The sequence below is a fragment of the Aythya ferina genome (genome assembly GCF_964211825.1).
Source record: "Aythya ferina genome assembly, chromosome: 2".
Lineage (NCBI taxonomy): Eukaryota > Metazoa > Chordata > Aves > Anseriformes > Anatidae > Aythya > Aythya ferina.
In genome coordinates, this window is record NC_140297.1 from 159359492 (window position 1) to 159382360 (window position 22869).

Genomic DNA, 22869 nt, shown 5'->3' on the forward strand with positions numbered 1-22869 from the left:
AAGGAATAAAAAGCAAACATGTGACAGAGGTGATCCCAGCACCAATCTTTTCCCTTCTAGTGTCTCCCTACATAAATGTATTAAACCTCCTTTCTCCTTGTGGAGGTTATCTCTCAGGAGGGCTGGTTCCATCCAGAAAGAAAACTGCCAAGAGATATACTAAAGATTTGTTCCCCAGAGGTTTGCCTGACATCTGAATGACCAAAAACAGAAAAAAAAAAAAAAAAAGGAAAAAAAAAAAAAACACACAAAGACATATTAAAAATAAACAAGCAAATAAATATAAAATAATCATATATATATATATTTAAAAAAAAATAAAAATAAAAAGAAGAAAATAATGGTCTGCAATTGCAGCCAGGGTTCTTTAAACATTAGTTTAGGAGAAGGTCCCTAAGTGCAGGAGGGTGAATATTGCTCAGATGTGACCCGGGGAGTGATGGTCGTGCTGCAGGGCTATGGGGCTGGGAGCAGCAGTACTGCCCTCATCCAGGGCCCCTGTGTGCAATCCAGCAGATGCTGAGGAGGTGGTGGCAGCTCCCTCCCAGCGCAATAGGATTTAGCCCTTCACAGGGACTCATAGGAACACTGCAACAGAGAGAGAAAAGAATCTGGGGGGAGATGCAGGGGCGGCTGGCTGACCGAGCCGCTGCTCCTCTGCTGATTGCCACCGTTTCTCCCCGCTTGACACCGCCGGCAGCCTCAGCGCTGCCCTTCTCCACACAAAACCAGCCCACGCTGCGGGGGAGGACGCGGTGGCCTGGATTCCCCACCTCGCACCCCCTTTTTTTTTTTTTCTGTCAGGTTATTCAGCAGGCGAGGCTGGCTGCGGGGAGGAAGGGGAGGGAAATGCAACAGCTCCATATTACAAGGTTCCTTAAAGAGCAGCCTGGCAGAGGTTAGTATTCATCCCCGCGGCTGCCCGAGGGACCCCGAGCCGCCCCTGGATGAGACATGGAGGTGGGTGGGTGTGTGGGGGAGAAGGGGCGAGTGGGAGCAGGCAGAAGGGATGAGCAGTGCTGCATGAGAGGGAGATGGGAACTGCTGCACGCTCCTGCCTTTCCCCCTCCACCTTCCTGCAAGTGGGGAAGGAAGACAGCTTGCTAGGTGAGCTTTCAGGGGGAGAAAGTGGGACAGGGTGACAATGCTGAAATAAGGATGGTGTGGGCATGGCTCCCCAAGCGTGGTGCCTGTCACGGTGTGGGTTACAGCTTCTTTTCTTCTCCCCAAGCTGTACATCAGGGAGGGAGAGAGGGTCCCTGTAGCACTGCTTTGCCCAGAGACAGCAAGGTTTTCTGGAGGGATGCTAGTGGTTAGGAAGCTTGTGACAGAGGGGAAAACCTTGAGATTTGGAGGTTTTTGTCCCCTGTAATGAACAGATGCAGCCCCCTGCTTTCCATCCACTGCTTGCTCTCCAAAATCCTTCTCCAATCCCCTCCATGTTTGTATGTGATGGATGTGAAAGGCACTGCTTGCCTGCTACATTAAACCGTATGAGGGCAAAGGAATCAGATCAGGGTATAGAATCACAGAATTGTTTGGGTTGGAAAGGACCTTCAAGATCATTTAATTCCAACCCCTCTGCCATGGACAGGGACACTTCCCAATAAATCAGGTTGCCCAAAGCCCCATCCAGCCTGGCCTTAAACGCTTCCAGGGATGGGGCAACCACAGCTCCTCTGGGCAGCCTGTGACAGTGCTTCACCACCTACCCTCTTTAAGTATAAAGCCATTACTCCTTCTCCTATCACCACACTCTTTTATAAAGGGAGTCCCTCCCCAGCTTTCCTGTAGGCCCCATTTAGGTACTGGAAGGCCACTGGAAGGCCTCCCTGGAGCCTGTTCTTCTCCAGCCTGTCTTCACAGGAGAAGTGCTCCAGCCCTCTGATCATCCTTGTGGCCTCCCCTGGGCCCACTCCTACAGGTCCATGCCCTTCTTGTGCTGGGGGATTCATGTGAGGTCTCACAAGAGCAGAGCAGAAGGGGACAATCACCTCCTTCAACCTGCTGGCCATGTGTTTTTGATGCAGCCCAGGATATGGCCGTCTTTATGGCCTGCAGGCACACATTGTTGACTCATGTCAAGCTTCCCATCAACCAACATCCCAGGTCCTTCTCCTCAGGGCTACTCTCAATCCACTCTCTGCCCAGCCTGTCTGTGAGCTTGGGATTCCCTAGCCCAGCTGCAGGGCCTTGCACTTGGCCTTGTTGAACCTCATGAGGTTCACAGAAGCCCACCTCTCAGATCTGCCCAAGCCCCTCTGGATGGCAGCCCTTCCCTCCTATGTGTTGACCATAACACACAGCTTAGTGTCATCAGCAAACTTGCTGAGGGTGCACTCGATCTTTGTCCATGTCACTGACAAAGATGTTAAATAGAAGCAGATTTTAAATAGATGTTTAACAGTTGTTAAACTGATGTATCTCCGTGTTTCTGCCAGCAGTTCAGGAAGCACCAACCCCCACCCATAGTCCTAGTCTAGATATAGAGGGCATGTTTATCACTCACTTTATCAACAAAAAGTGCAACATTGTGCAGAATAGTCTAGGGATAAGGCAGCCTTCTGAGGACCTGTGGAAAATCAGGTCCAAAATATCTCTTTTGACTAGGATATGAATTGTGACTTCTTCATATCTGAGGAGCTCTGACCTCCACATAGCAAGCTATCCTCTAACTTGCATCTGCTGCAAAAGGTTTTCTGCTTCAGATAACTCACCAAATATCCATTGGACCAGACTGAGTTACAGGCTTGGCAGTCTCAAATTTCAGGATATAAACCCCAGGCTATATTTCCCATATCTCACAGGAAAGTTAACACTATCTCTCTGCTTGTTTCTATTTAATCGCACACAAAACATAAGGATCCCAGAAGGAGCAGCCAAGTCTTCTCCCCATCCAGAAGGCCCTCCTCAGATGTTCACCTAGGACACAAGAGCTGAGACCAAGGAAGGATCTAAATTCATATCATCCAGGATGGCAATCCCCTTTCTGAAACCTTGACAGTGCCTGTCTGTGGGACTCAGACCCATAATGAAATGGTTTCCCTGTCTTATCCTGCCAGGCCTGGATGAGTTTGTGCGAAGGTCTGGTAGAGTGCAGAGGAGACCATTGAGGCTCTGAAATCAGTTACCCAAGAGCTACTAAGTAGGATCGTGTCAATATCTGACAGGGTACCTTCCTCCCCTTAATTTGGAGACTTATTGTGCAGCACAAAACTTCTTCCCTGTTCCTTCCTCATCTCCTTCTCTCTGCAAATGTTTGTGCACACAGCCTGTGCCATTTAGAACAGCTAAAATTATCTCAATTAAATATCTCCACTGCTTTCCTTTGTTCTCTTTTTCTTTCTGGCTTTTTTTTTTTCCTTCCAGGCAGCTGGAACATGTTCTTTAAACACTCTTTAAAAACAGGAAAAATAACACAACAAAACCAAACAGCCAACAGCTAACCCTCACAGAGCTTCAATTAGGCTCTTTTTAGGAACATAGATGAAACGGATGATGTGAAAAATATGAAAAGAGTCACTACCCTGCTCTTCATCTAATCACCTGGTCCACCAAAGTCATCCCTTTGTGGACAGGTTTAATGAAGCTGAGGGAGAAAAGACTAAAGGTTTGTGCACTGATTTTTGGGGCATGCCTGGTACCATTGAGTCATGATAGTGCTGCTATGCTCCGGGATATCACCCCAGCCTGTCCACATAATCATCATAACCATATTTGACCCTTGTTATTGACCCATCAGCTTTGTAAATTCCCTGCCAATCTGTTCTGGGAGAGAAAATTCCTTCCTGGCATCAAATTTGGCAGCTGCCTCATCCCTGTGCCTGACAGCGTGAATCACCAGAGTTAAGTAACAAACCCATTTTATACATCAAGATACTATCACTGTCCAAGCAATCATTCTTATACTTTCAATGTGAAGTGGATTACTGTGGATTCTGAATGTACCTTTCTTATTCCCCCTCCTTTGTTCCTTAATTTCTTTCTAATGTCTTCTGGATGCTTTGCAAAACAGAGGAAACTTCAGAAGGGGGTTGGGAGGCTAGGCAGACTCAGAGAATATTTCCCAACCCCCAAGAAGTGTTGTTTACTACTAATTTTATGAGTTTCTGGGAAACCTCTCAGGGAATTTCACCAAAGTCTGTTTGGCAAGAAAAAGTGGATTGCTAATGAGGTAGCGTGCCACCTGGTTCATGTATTATTGTCTTACATATATACCTACATACCCCCACACAATTTAATGCACCTGTTATTTTTGCAAGGGATTTCTTGCTGTTGTTTTTCTGCTTTCTTAGCATCCATTTTATTCCTCTGGTCTATTGATGTTTATTAAAAAAGTGATTCCCAAATGCATCAGGTTTATCCTTCTGAAAATGAAGTTTTGATGGGTTGAAATGGCAGTGGGCGATCCATCTTGAAAGAAAGATCTGGGGAAAGCACAGAGTGCTGTGAGTTTGTGGAGGCAGAGAGGGATCTGCAAATGTTATTAAGCCTGCAAAAAGCAACAGGACTCATACACTGAGCACAACTGCAGGATTGCAATATCCAGTAATTCACACAAAGCACATTTAGACTGAACTCACTGAGGCTTGTGTGCCTCAGTACTCAGCTCCAAGAAAATACTCTCAGACCAGGTGTTCCCCTGTCTCATCAGCCTAGGTCTATGCAGGACATAACCAGGGGATGGTTATTGCTTTCTTTTCTGCACAGTACCTGGAGTATTCCAATAAAGCTCAGAAACTTCTGCCCCAAATACCTTCTTCTCCCTGATCAGAAACAAGAGTTGAACACAGGTAAACACAGACTTCAGTATTTCCAAAATTGCCCCACCAGTCTGAGTGAAATGCATCCAAGAACTCAGGTCTTTTTCTGTAACAGGGTCACTATGGCCAACATTAAAACTCAATTTTCTCAGCAAAGAGAAACTCCAAATCAGGAAGAACTTAAATGCCAGGTCTGGAGATCCTTCTCACAGTGTTTTCCTACCACTGGATAGGTGGGTACTTCACAACAGGGCAGATTGAAAATTTGTTCCCACAGCTTGTTCATTGCTCTTAGGCAGCTAGAGGACCACAGCCTGCATCCTTCCACCCAAGACACATGTTTCAAGCTTGGGGATATTGCACATAATGACATCACTGCCATTATTCATAGCCTGGATTCTTAAGAGATAAGCCTTAAATTAAAATTTTAAAGAAGGCCTAGTGTTGTCCTCCCCCCAAAGGATAGGTTAATGATCTCAGCATTTTTTAGATATCAGACTGAGGAGGGGAGAAGAAAAAGGCTATGTGACAGGCATACTTTTGCAGCCAGGCTTCATTAATTCTGTTTTTCAAAGATGTATTTATCTCTCCAGAATAACAACTGACTTATCTCAGGCACCATATTTTAACCCCTTTAGTATGTCTCCTCACAGCTATTGCAGTAGGTAGCTGTCACCCACAGTCGCCCTTGTGTCATTAGCACATCCTTTCCATAACATATTAAACTGCCATAAGAAAAGAGGTTTGCAAACCTAGTTTGTTGCCTACTGGAGCCTTACATTCTGGAGATGCTGCCATTGCATATTTTGTAGAATTTTTTTGAGCAGTCCATTTTTGTTAATGGGCTCACTTGGGGGTCTGTTGAACTGCAGGGAAAAATGGAGACAAGCAACCTTCCTGCTGGGAGACCTTTGCAAACCTCAAGGAGCCTTTTTCAGAAACAGGAGTTCCATGTTCTTAATGAGATCATTTTCAGAAAAGTCTGGAAAAATAAAAAGGAGAGAAAAAAGCGACAGCAAAATAGAGATAATCACTGAAAATTCTTTTCAAGTAAACCAGAAACCTACTCGGTGTAATGAGACAGAAAAAATCCAAGAAACCTAAAGGAGGAACATGTGCTTTATTTGACACATCAGAGCCAAGTCAATATGTGAAAAGCAATAGCATCTCAACCCTGCCGTTGTCTGTTGCTCCCCTGGTGCAAATAGATGGGTTAAGAATGGAGAAATAGGGCAAAATCTGATCAGTGGCATAGTTAGGTGCCAGGAAATCTGCAGTGAAAACTAAGATTTATGGCAAATATGTCGTGTGGAGCTGGGTAAGAAAGGTCAGCTCTCTGTACCTCCATCTGCTTGATGCATTGACCCCCATTAAAAAAGAGTGTACTCAGCAAGGGGCGATGAATCCATGCTGACCCACAAAGGCCAGCTTCCAACCTCCCATCATGGTCAGGCTCAGCAGATCAAGGGATAAGCATTCAATGACATCTTTCTGCCTGGGTGTAATGTGATAACTTTTGAAAGCTGCATCTGGTGGATGCCAGATGGATGTTTTAAAAAGCGCAGGCAGATCAGCCTTGAGTGATAGAAAGACTGGAAGAATAGAAGGAAGGAAAGTGGAAAGAGAGGGATATCCTGACATCTGCTTGACCACCTAGCTAAAGTGTCAAATACCTGTGTGGGAGTGATAGATCACACAGTTGGCTGATAGCTAAAATTGACACCTCCAGCATATCTCTTCTTTGCCCATCATGCCAACAGGGTTTAACAGGTTGATGCTGTCTTGATGTCTTAGGAAGCCCAGGCATGAAGACAGGGAGGTGCCAGAGAAGATGTACAGAAGAACAGCTAGCTCAAAACCCAGTTTCTGACATTTTCCATGAGTTAATGCCTACAGTAGAGTATAATAATAGAAAAAGCACATAGTGTTATACCACCAGATACTCTCCCAGTCTCCCAGTCTCCAGAGATTTGTGGTTCAGGAACCATGTGAACTAAAACGGGTAGTTTTAAATTCACGTGGACTTTTTTCCCTCAATAAACTTACTTACCCAGTCACTCTTTGAATGACTGTATGCTTTGGTGATCTACAAGGTCCTGCGGCAAAGAGTTGCATAGATATCCAGATATTGTGTGAAGAAATTCTTCCTTTTCCTTTGTTCTTAGTTTGTCATTTGATCATTTGAACTGATAAGCCTTAGTTCCTGTATCAGGAGAGACAATAAGCAGTCAACCCCTTCTGACTTATTTCTAAAACCTGCAAGATCCTTCCTTTTTCCATTTCTTTTTCTTTTTGTTTTTCCTTTTTTTTTTTTTTTTTTTTTTTTTTCCAGACTGAATAATCACAGCTTATAAAGCCATTCACATTATAGAAGTGACTTTATTGCCCCTTTCATATTGCTAGTCTTTTTTACATCCTTTGTTATATGGGAACACCAAAACAGCATACAGCATTTAAGATGTGAATGAAACAGGAATTTTTGCAGTGGAAATGAGAACAGGTAAGAGAACACACAGGGAACCTCTGTGTAAAGCCCAGAGGAGCTCACACTCTACAGACCCATTGCAAGTGAGACTCAACTGACCTGAGAACATCAGAGGAAACCAAAGGAGAAGTATAAGGCTACCTATCAGGAACTTTCTTGTGTAGGCAGACAGACTGGAGACATGGATAGAAAAAGGGACAGATTATTTTTCAATCAGGAGTCCCCAGTGTCTGTCTGTCTCTTTCATGACAGTGGATAGGATGTCAAAGCAGTTTTCCCAAATCTCTGCATTTGTACACTGCGGCAGTGAGCTAGACTTGTTTGTGGTAGAGGGAAGTGTCCACAGCCCTAGTTCAAAAAAGCAGTGTCAGCTAAAAGCAGAGCTTTTGACCTGCCCACAAGGCAAGTAAAGCACTGAGCCCAATTTCACTCTTCCTTCCACTTCATTCATTTCCCTTGCAGGACTCCCTACAGAGCTCCAGCCCTTAGGTCTCAAACAAGTCAGAGGGTCAGGCTGAATTTCTTTCTCCTCAATGAGAGAAAGTCTGAGCTTCCAAGTCCTCCCAGTCAGACGTGTTAAACTTGCAGTTCCGCTCTATTTTCTGATAACTTTGCTCCTAGACTTTCAGTTGTGATGTTTCACCATCTGTATGAGCCAACTTCCCAGCAAGTCAGCTTCTAAAATTTCTAATTTAACTGCAATGTAGCACTTCCTTCAGGGCTTGTTCTTTATCAGGTCCTTCACTTCCTCATTTCTCCCAGCACTGCTAGCATTTGCAAAGTGGTAGCACAGCTTATCTTTCTGTAGGAATTTTGTACCCAGCTGATGCCTGATTATTTCCAGTAAGGCAGAGTGGGTTGTCAAATCCCACAGTTCCCATGTTGGGATCATTTCTTCCTGTCTGAGGAAAGCTGGTGAGAAACAGAACTGTTTTGGCTTCTGCAGTCATTTGCCTTTGCAAGGAGAAAGCTGAAGTATAAATGAGACAGCTGAAAGGGCAGAGCTAAGCCGCAGGTGAGCCAGGCTTCCACAGATGCTGACCTGGCAGGTCTCCCTTTCTTAGAGAGAAACCCAAAGGTGGCTCCTTGCCAGCCATTCACCCACAGCCAACAGGGTGTGGATGATTCAGGCTCCTCCAGGGAATGACATCTGAGTCCGGCTTCTGAGAAAACCTGCTTGGAGGAATGTTAACAGTAGAAATGTGGCTGTAAGAACTATTCTTGTTTTGTGGCTTTATCCACCAAAGCCATTCTCATTCAAAGATCTCGGATAATTTCTGAGTTTGGGCCAAAGCTGTGTTTCAACAGAGGTTTAAGCATTGGTAACAGATCCCTAAACAGATGCTGTAAGACCAGGTGGAGGTGTTCGTTCCAGCTTCTTAAATATGGATCAAAGGGAATGGATTGCAGCTAGTGGCCATTCTGGTGTGCTCACTCTAATGGAGCTTCTTTCTGTGCCTCTTTCAGAGAAATGAATTACATCTGACAAGGAAGGACATATTTTATGTTCCTAGGTACCTGGTACTTTATAAGAGTCCCAAGAGCTTTCAAGCCAGGGTTAAATAATATGATAGAAGGTTGAAAGATTCATCTCTTTCATGGTGTATGAAGAAAGTCTACAGTCCTCTGGAGTAGGAACTGTCATACAACTGGGATGCAACTGTCATATAACTGCAGTGTTATTACAAATAAGGTATTACAAATAACATTGAATGTCTATATTCAGGCAACCTGAATGTAGTCACTGTGGTGAGATTGTATTTGAGATGAAGGGCAATTTTCCATTGCCTGAAGGTCAATAATTAGTTAAAACCCCACCCAAGTCCCAAAGGCTTTAGGGGGTTTCCTACTCTGGTGGTCACAACAACCCTGCTTGCTTTATTTGTGGTGGCATGGATTATAAGTAGCATATGGAGAAAGGAGGTTGGGAAAGTAGCAAACCAGGTGAAACAACTTCAATTACAAGAAGAAAGTTGCTGACTAATTTCTGTGCAGCATTCTCTCAGATCCTAGTAATTTGTAGTTAATAGCTTCTCAGACTGGGGAAGAAAGAAGAGTGGTTTGGAGGCAGCTTATGTATAATATTTTCTAGTGGAACTAAGTTTCCACTGTTCTCTAATTGCCTCTGAAGCCCTTTTATCCATGCACAACATCCCATGAAATTCCTGGAGAAGTTGGCCTGGAAGATACTGCTAGGGGGCACCTCATCAATGTATATAAATGTCTGAAGAGAGGGTGCAAAAAAGATGGAGTTATGTTCTTCTCAGACATCTCCAGTAACAGGGCAAGGTTCAAATGTCCACAAAGACAGTCTGAAAGATAAAAATCTTCAAGACAATTACATTGCATCAGCTTTGGTGAATATTCATGCCAGGGCAGAGCTGAAGTAGCTCAGCTGGGAGAGCGTTAGACTGAAGATCTAAAGGTCCCTGGTTCAATCCCGGGCTTCAGCAGCCTTTTTCCAACAGTTTTGGGGGTTCTGAGCTCACCAGTACAAAATGGACATGGTGTGGAGGTACTGGGGAGAGTCTAATGAAGGACAACAAAGAAGAGACTGGAATACTCTGTGAGGAAAGGCTGAAAGTCTTGGGACTATTCAGCCTGGAGAGGAGGAGAAAAGGTATCAAGATAGGGGTGGGGGCAGATACCTGTGGACTCTCCTCCTTGGAGATCTTCAAGAGCTGTATTGACATGGTCCTGGGCAACCTGCTGTAGATAGCCCTACTTGAGAAGAAAGGTTGGACCAGATAGCCTCCAGTGGTCCCTTCCAACCTAAATAATTCAGTGAATCAGGAACAGATTTTTATAATTCAAAGTCTTCAACAGAAAAAAAATATATATATTTATATATATTTATTTATTTATTTGTTTGTTTTTTTGTTTGTTGTTCCCTCATCTTTGGGTTGCCTATTCTTTGGATTCCCCTATGTCATGGACTACCCCCTAAAGAGATAGCAAAGTTGACCCAGTGGTTCATGGGGACATTCAATAAACTGGAGATGTGATATGGAAAAGAAAAACCTATATTATCAGAAAGAGTTAACTTTAGTCTGAATCAGAACTGACTTTGAAGCACAATTTGTCTTTTTCCAGGAGGAAAAGTTCCAGTATGCCTTTTTTTTAATTTTTTATTTTCTCATAAGGAAACAGTTCCAGGTCTCTGAAGAAGCTTTATACCTTTTCCTGAACCTCTTCTTTTCCTACACTAGCCTCTTTGAGATGATAGTATTGACATGCAAGCACCCTCAAAGAGTTCTATAACTAAGTGACTGTGTTTCAGTTTTGCTCTCCGTTCCTTTCTGACTAATTCCTGATCTGTGGAGACCTTCAGGCAAACTACAGAGACAAGATCTCAATTTCAAGTTCTCTGAAAAAAAAAATGAAGTGAGAAGCAATGAACATTTGATTACAGAATTCTCAAAGATCGATTCATCCGATCTCTCTTCCAAAATAGGGCAAAGACCTCTTGTTTCTCCCTTTCATTCTGATGGTGGGCATAACCCTTTCAGACCCTGCAGTGCTCCCAGGAGATGGCTTCCTCCTGAATAATGAATAGTGAATAATGACTTGTGCATAAGTGAATGACATCACGACCTGCTTAAGCCTGGAAGAGACATCATGGGGCCCTCTGGGCAAATCTCTTTGCCAACAGCCACCACCCACTAGCTGGTAGGGCCAGAGCATGCATTTCCCTCCCGTGTGGCTCAGCAAATCTACCAGCTGCTCACCCAGCACATCCCTCTGCAGACCTGACTCACTCGGGCAGGATCCTCTGGCTCAAGGATACAGCACGTAGAAAATACATTTCCTTTGACCCTTTACTTCTATTTTCTATGCCTGTGTGAGGACTCCGGCAGGTGTGTGTGCACATCCCGGGCACTGTACTCAGGTTTAAGAATAATTTGCACACTGTGGCTCTATACTGAACTTCTCTGACCTCATTTACTGCACTAGAGAAGTGAAGCCTTGGGCCCTAAGGGCAGAAGCAAATCAGATACCAGACACACTGATCATGAGTCAGAGAGCAATGAGCTGGCACAGGCTTAGTGTTCAAGCAGTCTGGCTAAACAATATTTTGACTTGGTGCTAGACTCCTGGTTTAATATGTGCTGAAAATCTAAATAGGGCCAGTGATTGGACTCAAGCACACATCCACACTGCTTGAGTGTGCCACCTTGTGCCCTCCCAAGCAACAACCAGATGTGGTTTGGGGAGAACATGGGGCAGGGAAACAAATTTCCAAGAGGAATTTTGGGCATCGTGCATTTATAGTGGGGAGAAGAGGTTTTAGCAATATGACAGAGCAATGTGCCCTACCAGGTGGTCTTAGTGCCATTGAGATGGAGAGATCAGTTGTATTTGTAGGCTTTAGCATAAATCCTCCCAAAGAGGACCTGGTGTTTCCTACCACCAGGCAATTCAGAAGGACCAGCCACACTGCAGACAAGCATTCGGAATAGAGATTTATTATGGATTGCTGAGCAGATAAACCACAGCCAGCTAAGCAAATCCCATCAGCTGAAAATGGCCAAGAGGTGGGAGAGAGACTGGGGGAGCTATCACATGCATTTGCCCTCTTCTTACTTCTCCTTAGTATCTGTTTCTAAATAAAATTGGAGGATTTGTGGTCAAAGCCATCGCTGTTGCAGTCATGGAGGTGCTGGGGACAGCTGGGCTTGCTCACCCTTAACATGGCTGCAGCGCAGTGCAAGGAGGAACCTGCAAACAAACTGCTTCGAATCCTCGTCCACATCTGTGGGAAAGCCAAGGAAAGGCTGCCACTAATGCAGACTATCAGCTCTTGATCTTACACACTGCAGGATGTAAAGAAATCCCTAGAGACCACAATGCAGTGCTATCAGAAATGATCAGATCAGCTTCTCTGCTGCTGCTTCTCCCACTTTCCCTTTCCCGTGCCATCTCCTTTCCTCCTTGAAACTGCTTGGGCTCAAGCCTCAGTGCTGAAAGTTTCCGAGTTTCTCTGCTTTTGGCTCAAAGAAGGGTTAAAGCAGCCCCGTGCTGGATGGTGCTTGCTCACTGGGAGGCAAGATGCGGGATGAATAAGGGGAAGGTGCAGGATGATTAAGGGCAGTGGGCGGCAGGCAGCGCGGGGGCGGCTGACCCGCCAGCGCCTTCGCCCAGCCTACACACGCTGATCCATCAGCTCTCATCGGACCCCAAAACCATCTCCTCCTGAGCCCCCGTGCATCGCTGCTCCCTCTCCAGGCTCCTCCCTCCCCACAAATGCTCACAGCTCTGCCGGCTCCCTTCAGCTCGATTTTCTGCTTTTTCTAACTGTTTCCCTGTCTTTTTCTCAGTTCCTTCAGTCTTGACATGCTGCTCTTGCACATCTCCCCTGTCCTCATGATACAACTCTCTCCATCTTTCCTGCCACAAGTGCTGGCATGGATTAATTGGCACGCACCCACTCCGACTGCTCAGCACCGGTGTTACATCTCGGCGCTGCTGAGATGCTGGGGCTGCAGTGAAAGATCAGCTCAACAGGAATCCTTAGCAGGAGCTTAAGACTCTTTTGTCTAGGAAAGAGAAAAAAAAAAAAAAAAAAGAAAAAGGAAAAAAAAAAAAAAAAAAGGAAAAGGAAAAGCTCTGTAAGGCCACTATAGGAGCATGATTGGCTCTGGGTCTGTTAGTAGGTCTGGGAAATTTCCCACTGAAAATACTGAATGCAAATCACCCCAGGGGTTACTACATCTGCAGTTGCATTTTATGGGGTCAGACAGAAGACCCCAGCCCTCCGTTTTGCAGTCTCTGTGAAACACTGCTGCAGTGTCAATGAAGCTGCCTGAGGAGAAGGTCATGTGGAGTGGCATGCATCTTCCCATCATCACTTTTCCTATTTTGCTGTCTTTGTGATAATTTGCATTTCCATGAAGTGTTTCTGCAATTGCTTCCTTCTTACATTCTCCCAGGACCTACTGTAATATTTGGACTGCTCATCTACTTTGTCTCTTTCTTTGCCAACGGCTAACCTGAGAAGGCAATTATTTTATTGATGCCTCAGTTTCACCCATCAAAAATTGGGTCAAAATTGTGCAGTCAGCTTGGAAAATGCTCTTTCTGACAGGGAGAGTTAGCCATGACAGAGACAGGGGCAGAAAGAACACATAAGACAATAAAAGACATTCCCAGCCCTGAAGATTAATTTCCTAAATTACATGGCAGCTACAAGATGAGGAAAAGAAAGGATTATTATTTGCATGCCATGGGAGCAATAATACTATGATTACTACTCCAGGCATAAAGACATTAAGGCTCAGTTTGTGCTGCAGTGCAGAGATCTCAGAGGTGTAGCAGCACTGTGCCATGAGCAGGCAGCTTGTGTGAGGCCCTGAAGGAATCACACACTCTGCTTGTTGTGCAACTGGGTAGAGTCCCGATTATGATGAAGACCACCCAAGTTCACATTAAAAGATGCTTCCTGCTGCCCTAGATGCAATGGGTACACAGGAGCTGCCATCCAGACCATCTGATGGAAAATTAAGTGTGTGCATCCTCAGTCTTGCCCCTTCCCAGCTCATCTTAGTCCACCAATTTTGGCTCTAACATCTCAGCAAGTTGCCTCAGAAGCACTAACTCTCCTGATTGACTTTAAAGGACATCTTAAGGTAACCCAAAATTTTATTGCATTAAATGCCTAAAGCTGAAGTCTGCCCCAAGGAGCCTTGGGAAGTGATCCAGGGCCTGGGACCCAACATTTCACCACCTGTAGGGGATGGTCTATAGGCGTCCAGCTGCTCCTATGAGCTCAGCTGAGCAGCCAATTTTCCAAACTCTGAATATTGATCTCCTCTGAAATCCAGCCCTGCCTTTTTTTTTTTTTAGCAGGAAGTCCTTGGGTTTTGAAAAGCACAGGACCCTAGTTCACCTACTGAATTTGATGTAGGGCATGACTTACCCAGCATTGCTTTTTGGTGGCAGATATGAGGATCTGGGTCGTTTACCCATTCAGGTCATCGAGCAAGGGTCCTCGAAAATTTTGGGTTAGGATTGTTTCTCTCTGTCTAAGGAATATCCCCAAAAGTCATATAGTCGTGCATCAGCTAAAATTAAGACAAAACAAAACAAAAGTAAAGCTAAAGAAAATAAAACAAAACTAAAATATATATCTACCTCTTCACATGCAGTAGTGGCCCAGTTTGAATACCCAGTACTAAAAATGGAGAATAACTGAATATTTTTTGGACCCAGCTCAATTCTTCAGAAGTACTAAAGTAAATAGGCAGTTAAAACTTTCAAAGGGTCTTAGCTTTAGTGTCTAAGGCTGATTAATTAATTGTAGTTTAGATTGTTATTTGGTCTGTTAAGTGTTTGGGCTGTTAACTTTTGGGGCAATGGGCTATCCTTTATTTTCAGTTTGAATGGCGAAGTCTAATTTTATTTGTGACTGCAGGGTGCTAGTGGAGGAAAAGGAAAGAACATCAAGCACCGCTTATTGTAAGTGGAAGCAGGCTATTTAAATATGCAAATTGTGTTCAAAAACGCCCAGAGAAAGAGGGCTGTGGAGCTCCTGCTGTCGCTTCTGAGATATGTAGGTTTTCATTTCCCTGCCCGGGGTGGGATTCAGAGGCTGTGGCAAGGGCAAATGGTCTTCTGCCAGCCTTTGGGAGCACATAGAAGGTGCCAGACTGGGGAAAGTTGGGTAGTCCATGCAGAAGGGTGGGCGGATTGCAGCTTGGTTCCCAACAAGCATCTGCAGTACAGAAAACATCCTTGGCAAAGATCTAAAGCAGTTAATGTAAAAAGAAAGAGAATCCATTTCAGAAATGATTTCAATTACTAGATTTTAGGGCTTTAAACTGCACTTAGATCACCTTCTTAAGCTACACGTATTATGACACAAACATTGGAAAATGCTTTTTTCGCTTCTGTCTGCAGAAACTCAGCTATGTCCTATAATCCCTCATTATAAGCAATTGGAAATGTCTAGAAGAAAGCTTGCCTTGCCAAGTTTTCTCATGGGAAAAAAAAATAAAAAAGGAACACCACAAGTTCCAGGCAAGCAGAAAACTGATAAAATAAGAAAAGAACACATGGTAGAAACAAATGCAGGAATGTCTCCCTAATGAGCAAATTCACCAGCTGCGGTCAGAAGACGATGGACAGGTTTATGCCCTAGGGATTTTGGTGAAGTCGATGTCAGGCTCAGGTTCCCGTTCCTTTCACCCTGACATGGGGAAACTCCTCGAGTCATTTTGAGTCAGTGTCTCTGCCTCCGATATTTTCCTGCCAGCCTGGTTACGTGGGTGATTCTCTGCTCTAGTTTTCAAGCAGAAGTTCTCACAAATTGACGGAGGAGGCTTCGGCACCTCCGCAGGAGGAGCAAGAGCGAGCAAGAGAGAGAAGTATATGGAGGAGGAGGAGGAGACATGAAATGGGCTTTAAAAAACCATAAAATTAGCATAGAAAACGGCGGCAGCTTTTCTTAACTTGGACCGAGTGAGAGGCAGTACAGCTGCCTGCTGATTTTGAAGCCACCCCATTAAAGATCCTGATGGGTGGCCACAGATGTGCTGGATTGTCTGCTGCTCGAGAGAAGCTAGCTTTGCAGCTACAGTGACAACCTGAAAGCTTGCAAAAGCAGAGTTCAGGCTTTACTGTGGCTGTTAGTTTGCCATACAAGTTCCCTAGTGTTAGAGGCATTAAATATATATATATATACATATGCAAATAACTCCAGGACTGGAAGGCTTGCAAAGCCACTGGGGATGCTTTTTTTTTTTTTTTTCAGCCCAAAGATTTTCAGGAATTTAGGTCCCAGATCATCACCTGTAGCTTTAAACATTTAATTGAAGTTTCTAAGTTAACAGCTCCTTTTTTTTTTTTTTTTTCACCAGCTTCTCAGGGAAAGTCAGGAGAGAGAAATCAGCTCCATTGTTCAGTGCTTCCCAAGGGAAACACCTGTTAGCTCAGGGTTTGGTATCTGCTTTCCTCACTAAATATATTGGCACTTCTCAGCTACCTAGTGCTTCTGAAGTAAACGGGAAGTACCTGCACATAACCTCAACCCCACCATGTGCTCAAGGAGAACAAATTGTTTTGGATTTTTATCAGACTGCAGTTCATAGCCAGACATCTCTTGCATCTCAGCTCGTGCATGTGGGTAAACTTTGCATTTTTCCCCATGGGTGGGAATCACCCATGACTTCCCCAGGTGGGTTGAACACACTGGGAGAGACTGGATATAAACAACGCAAACAAGTGAGACAAAAGCTGTCAAAAGAAAGAGGCAAAACACCACAAATAGCTCAACACCTGCAAGTATTCCCGTAGCCATCTGCAGTGTTAATTCTCCAGCAGTGCTGGGGGATTTATCCCACTCCAGGGCTGGTGGCTGTCTCAATAGTTACAAAATGGTCTCACACACTGTAACCAAGTCAAGCAGTGTTTGCAAATGGGACAGGACAATTTCCTCAGGAATACACTATAAATTAATGGCAGAGGTAAACTTTATGGATATTTACATCATCTGGATGAGGATGCTAAACCACCCTTTGCCATCCCCACATCCCATCCTTTATACTCCCAAATCAGGTTGAGTTCAGAAAATCTCCTTCTTGAAACACAACCATGGTATTTTGCAGGATCCCCTGTCCTCTTCCCACCTCCTCTGGGGACTGCTTGCTTTCCCCTCCAGGTGAACTTTCTCTTGGGCTGGCTCCCTCTTCCAGGTGGGTGTATGCAGCCTGGAGCTGGCAGGCCAGCCGAGACGAGCAGGTGGGTGGCACAGACAGCGAGCATGTCGGTGCTCTGGAAATGTGTTACTAGTTGTTCCTATTCCCTGCCGGAGGGTTTCTGCTCTCCCTCCCAGGGACCACGATTTCCCTCCCATGTTCACCCCCTGCCATGTCAGCCACCTTTGGTTGGCGTGTTTTATTGGAGTGAGGGGCAGGAGAAAAAGAGTTGGGAAGAGATTGGAGAAGGAGAGTTCAAAGTAGTATATAAAGAAAACTGAAAAAAAAAATAGATTAAAGGTCTCTCTCCCTCTCTGCCATATCTTTTCAGGAAAATGTTGGCTTTTCATGAAACACACTGCAGGCTGGTCTGAGAGCAGATGAGATGAATGCACAGCAAAGTGTCCAGTGAGCCTGCACACAACTGGGACTCAGGTGAATGTGGGTCACTTTATGAATACAGGAGAGGAAGAAAAGGACTTTGAATCAATTCAGCTTGCTGGAGACTGGTCTGGAGGGACCTCTGACAGTGTTTTCCTGGCATTGCGATTGTGTGATAGTCTTTTCTCCTGCCAAAGTGAGCAAGGGCAGTGGAGATATCTGTGAATGGTAACAGACCTCATCAGCCAATGGTAGAAAAGGAAATAGTCAAAAAAAAAAAAAAAAAAAAGGCATTTCAATTGCTGTATTAATAATAATAACAATAACAATATATATACATATTTTGGACAGATCTATCAGAGCTTTTAAATATGGCAATATTAAGGTAACTGGCAGCTGAAGAAGTCCCAACACCTCTGGTTTGCTGAGCTCAGATAACTGAAGGAAAGGTAGCTCCACAGCTGTCTGTATCAGAGATTTTTGATAACTACTCTCTGATGACAAGACAGGGTTTGATGGACTATGGCCTTACCCAGTCCGGCCATCCTGCTCTTCTGGTGACCCAGCTGAAGTTGTCTCTTGACCCACGATGCAGGGTCAAAATTACCTCTGTCGATGTTCTGTTATCAGAAAGAGAGTTGGAATGAATGGCAAACAAAACTGCAAAAAGAGCTTGTTCCTTAGTGAATGACACAACCATGGTGGGAGCAACTGCTGATTCATATTTTGCCCTCCCAAGAAATAACTAGCTGGAGAAGAGGGCAGGGTCAGAATGTTTTCTTCCCTATTCTATGTGTTCACCAGACCTGACTCCCTCCTGACATCCAGTTTCAGCCAGAGTTATACCTGTTCTGTGGGACTGGAGATCCCTTGATGCAACCAACATTTCTATCCAATGTCTCTGCCATGTTCATAGGCTGATACCAGTTATCTTCTAATTAAGGCCAAATATTATGGTTAATAAGACTGCATGTTGGTTCACATCCTCTTTGCCTCCTGTTGTTCCCCAGATCCTTCAGCTCTGGCAGGGAGGGAAAGGTTGGTGATATAACAGGCTTAGCATTGCTTATCTCATCACGTTAACCAAGAAACTCTCCCTCACATTCTTCACATGACATTAGTTAGTGTATGGAAGCTGGTACTGCTGGGTGTGATGAAGGCAAGCAAATTGAGCTCAAGGAAAGTTTTGGGACACGTCTTCCAAAGCAAAAAGGAAATAAAACACATCCAAAAGTAGGCTAAAACCAAGATGTTTCTCTGGTTTGAGAAGCTTATATAATATCTCAGCTTTGCTTAAAAAAATAAAATAGAATTGCTCAGGAGAAGAAGGATGAAGAGAAAGTGTTGATTCATTATGCTTTCTTCATTTACTTTGTTACATTTGAGAAGGCAGAAATCTCAGAATTTACAGCCAAGCCATATCATTAACCACTTTAGCTCCTTTCCTCTCATGTTACCTGTTAGCCTGACCCTATACATCCCCCTACATCCTTGGTGTTTATTTCCTTCAGATACACATAAAGAGTACCAAATCTCTCCAGACTTTGCCTTCATAATGATCCAAGTTTTTCTGTGCTCCATTTATATGATGTCTTATTTTTCCAGATGTATCCCAAAGTCCTTCTCAGTCATTTAAAATGGTCTTTATCAAAGATGACCCCTGGCTTCTCTACTACCTTACGTCACCTCCACTCTGTGATCCTCATTCCTACTCTATTTCCGCTTTATTTACCTCATCTTGTTCTCTGTTCTTCTGAGATGAGCTGTCCTTGTTTTCTTCCCTATCCGTCCCTCCTCCTTGTTTCTGTTAAAGTTTGAAGCAAATTCACCTGAAAGTCATAGGAATTCCTAAGAAACAATCTCCTGAGCACAGCTCAATGACGCTGATGCCAGCATTATGAAGACTGTGTTTTCCTGGATAGCATGACTGTTCACAGCTCTTGCAAATAAAAGGAATTAGAGAAAAAAAAAATAGGACTTGAGGTGTGTGAGTAATACAACATCATCCATGGGGACGCGTGCTGGGATAATACACAAAAACAAGTTGAAAACATGAAGTATTTTCACCTGCAAGTTAACTCTCACTACACCTGGGGAAGGTAATGGAAGGCAGGATTCAGAGCTACAGTGAGAGAAACTGAGGCATGGTGATGTGATTTGCACAGATCATTCAGTTAGTTTGCTGGAAATCTTAAGATAAGGTTGTTTTTGTTTTGGAGTGGATTATAGCTGTCAGAGTTATGAAAGAAAGCTTAATTTAATTACACGATAAGAAGATGAGGCTATGAACTCCATCAGTTACCAGGTAAAGAACTGAGAGCAGTTGGATGTTCCACCGTGTTTGCGCCTGTCTATGATGCTCCCACTTGGCCCTTCACCTCACTGCATGTGTCCTCATTAACAGCCAACAGCCTAATGAAGTCTCTTCTCCTTGCAGCCAAACATGACTTAATAGAGGCTCTACCTCTTCCACAAGCTTCCCTTGAGCCTGCTCCAGGGCCACCAACCAAGGCTGAGCACAGAGAACACCCCGCTACCAAAGACATCGCGGCAAAGTGCTCTCCGTTGGCACGGAGGTGGTATCCGCTTCAGCTGACTTTCCCACCTCCAACGAAGGCTGTAGCTCCGCGAGGGGAACAAACACACCATAGAAGGGAAGAGAGCTGTGCCAAGTGCTGCAGAAATGGGACACAGATGGTGTCTTAAATGAGAACGGAAGTTTATTTGGGGGCTCTACGCGTGACGTAGCGTTGCAGCTCTCGCAACAGATGACAGACACCAGGATTTCAGAGCTGGTGGCGAGATAATTTTGAAACACTCCCTGTCCACAGAGCTATTAGCTTGTCGAAAATAATTTTTTAAAAATAAAAATAAAAAATTAGAACCCAATAAATGTTTCTTTAAGGATAGGAATGTGTAAACCTGCTCTCATTCATATTTACGTCCATTTTTCTAATATCCCAATAATAATCACAGCTGTTGTTGCCTGGTTAGTCAGCCCGTATGGCTGTGCTGATTGGCCAGGTGGCCATTGCTAATGGCAATATTTGAAGATGACAATCCCTGCTGTTTACCTAAACTTCTTTCTTTCTCTACCCACAGAATTGTAACATAGTTGAGGTTGGAAGGTCTCTGGAAGTCTTCTGGTCCAAAAACCCTGCTTCAGAAGGGCTGCCTAGGACTGATTGCCCAGGGCTTTTCCAGATGGCTTTTGAAGATCTCCAAGGATGGATACCATGGCCTCTGGGCAACCAACCCCAAGTCTCTCTGCCTCTCCTTATACGAGGGATACTTCCGTTCCTTAATCATCTCCCCTTTGGTGGAAGTTCTCCTGTAGCTCCATTTTTCTCTTGTACTGGTCAGCCCAGAACCAAAACCTCCAAAACTGCTGAAAAAGGCTGCTGAAGCCCGGGATTGAACCAGGGACCTTTAGATCTTCAGTCTAACGCTCTCCCAGCTGAGCTACTTCAGCTCTGCCCTGGCATGAATATTCGCCAAACCTGATGCAATGTAATCATCCTGGAGACCTTTCCAGACAAATCTTGTTGACATTAGCTTGTGAGTCAAATAAGTCATTTCAGGGAACAGAATGCAGACAGGCTGGGCTCAAAAACAATGGTCCAACCATCTGCATCAACACAGGGCCCTCTGCGTAAGACACAGGTAAGACACCTCTCTATATATAGACGCTCTGTGTGTGAGCCTTCAATAACAGCATGGCTCTGGGAGGTGTATGAAAGAGGAGTAGGGAAGTAAACTTTCTGTTCCTGAAGGGCTGAAAGGGGAGTACATTTACCTTCATGTTACAGAAGGGATCTGTCACTCACAAATCATTGCAAGGAAAATGAGGAGATGGAGCTAGGTCTCTATAAATGCAAAACTACTGATGGGGCAGCTGAATGACAAGGGTGATGGAGGATGAAGAGGAAAGACAAATTAATAGTAAGAAAAGCTCAACAAATGACTGTGAATGGGAACAGAATAAAAGGGACTATCAAATACAGACCGTTTGCTCTGTATTTCTTGTTTTGAACAGAACCTGTTGTTTCCTTCCTCAAATACTAATTCTTTGTCACTCTGCTTAAGGTTAGACTTAGATGTCAGTTATGCTGGTTAATTTAATTCTCTTCTGTAGAGTTAGACTTATCTGCAGTGCAACCTCTGCCCTATGGACCACAACACATTCTGCTAATTAGAGAAAAAAAGAAAAATAAAAGATAAAATAAAAGAAAAAATAAATAAAAGAAAAGGAAAAATAAAAAAAGAAAATAGAAATAATTAAAATGGAAAATGCGAAAGGGGAAGTGAAAGGGAATGGGAACGGGAAAGTTAAAGGAGAAAAGGAGAAAAGAAAGGAGAAAAGCAGAAAAGGAGAAAAGTAAAGGTAAAAAAAAAAAAAAAAGAATAGGAAAAGGAGAGAGGGAAAAGGAAAGAGGAAAATGAAGGGAAAAAAAAAAGGGGGGGGGGAGGGGGAAAGAAGAAAGAGGAAAAAGGGAAATAAAAAAACAAAAACAAAAACAAACTTCCATAAACCCAAGGCTGTGTGTTCAGAGCAGGTCTGTGTGTTTTTATCTTCTGAAGGTGCTTACAGGAGCAGTTCCTTCAGCACAGTGAATAGGGATTGCACAAATACAGTTTGGAACAGCCTGCAGGAATGGAAAACTCTTTCTAGAATATTTTTCCTCATTTGCATGCTGGAGGCAGAAAGAAAAAGGATTGCAAAGCCAGCTGATTTGTTATACGAGTATCGTGGAGTCTATCACAACTGTTTACTTGTGTACAAAGCTTTGCTGAGGAAAGGACACTAATGTCTGCAGCGTGGAGCTGCTCTAGGTCTATTTATTCTATAAAGACTGAGACTATTTTGAAACACTGGTGCTTCTGATTCTGCTGGAGGAGGCCTTGAGCACGGTTTTGTTCTTCCCTGAAGAGCTGTGAGCTATTTAGCGTTACCACTACTCATGACCAGCTTTACAAAATTCCTAGAAGGCCAGATGGGGACATCAGTCTGACAGGTAACAACAACTACAAGAGAAGGCTCATTTTGATGAACCTGGAAGGACTTTTTCTGTAAGCCCTGGAAGTCTGAAAAAGGTTCCTGGGGTAGGATTTATTTCACCTGACTTCTCAGAGGTCAAAAGGCAAATCTCCCACTCAACAATCACTAAATAGAGCTAATAGAAATAGGAAACACTCGTGGTGAGTTCCCAAAATGAATTTCCCTTCAAAACCAAACCAGACCAAACCAGACCAAACCAGACTAAATTTCTGTATCTTAACTCTGGAGGACTCTATATGACACCTCAGTTGGTGTCAACGTATGTCCACAAAATGAGTTTCCCCTTTCTAGCAGAGATTCATGCATGCATCAAGAACAAATTTTGGGGGAGATACAACTCAGTTCCCTGCAGCCATGCCAGAAATGACATTTCCAAGTGACAATGCAAGGAGGTATTTCCACCACTGAATTCTGCCAAAGCATGGACTTTGCCTGCAAATAACACATGCACATAATGTGTGCTACAATGTGTTGTATGAGGTCACAGGG

The 22869-nt window shown here is 44.0% G+C and overlaps 1 long non-coding RNA gene across 1 annotated transcript; it reads left to right on the forward strand.

Annotated features, from left to right (window-relative positions):
• Window positions 1-847: 847 nt before the first annotated feature.
• On the forward strand, window positions 848-19882 carry LOC311432573. The gene is made up of 3 exons (XR_014690140.1): window positions 848-898; window positions 17272-17375; window positions 19759-19882. It is a non-coding gene; the product is annotated as an uncharacterized lncRNA (long non-coding RNA).
• Window positions 19883-22869: the final 2987 nt, after the last annotated feature.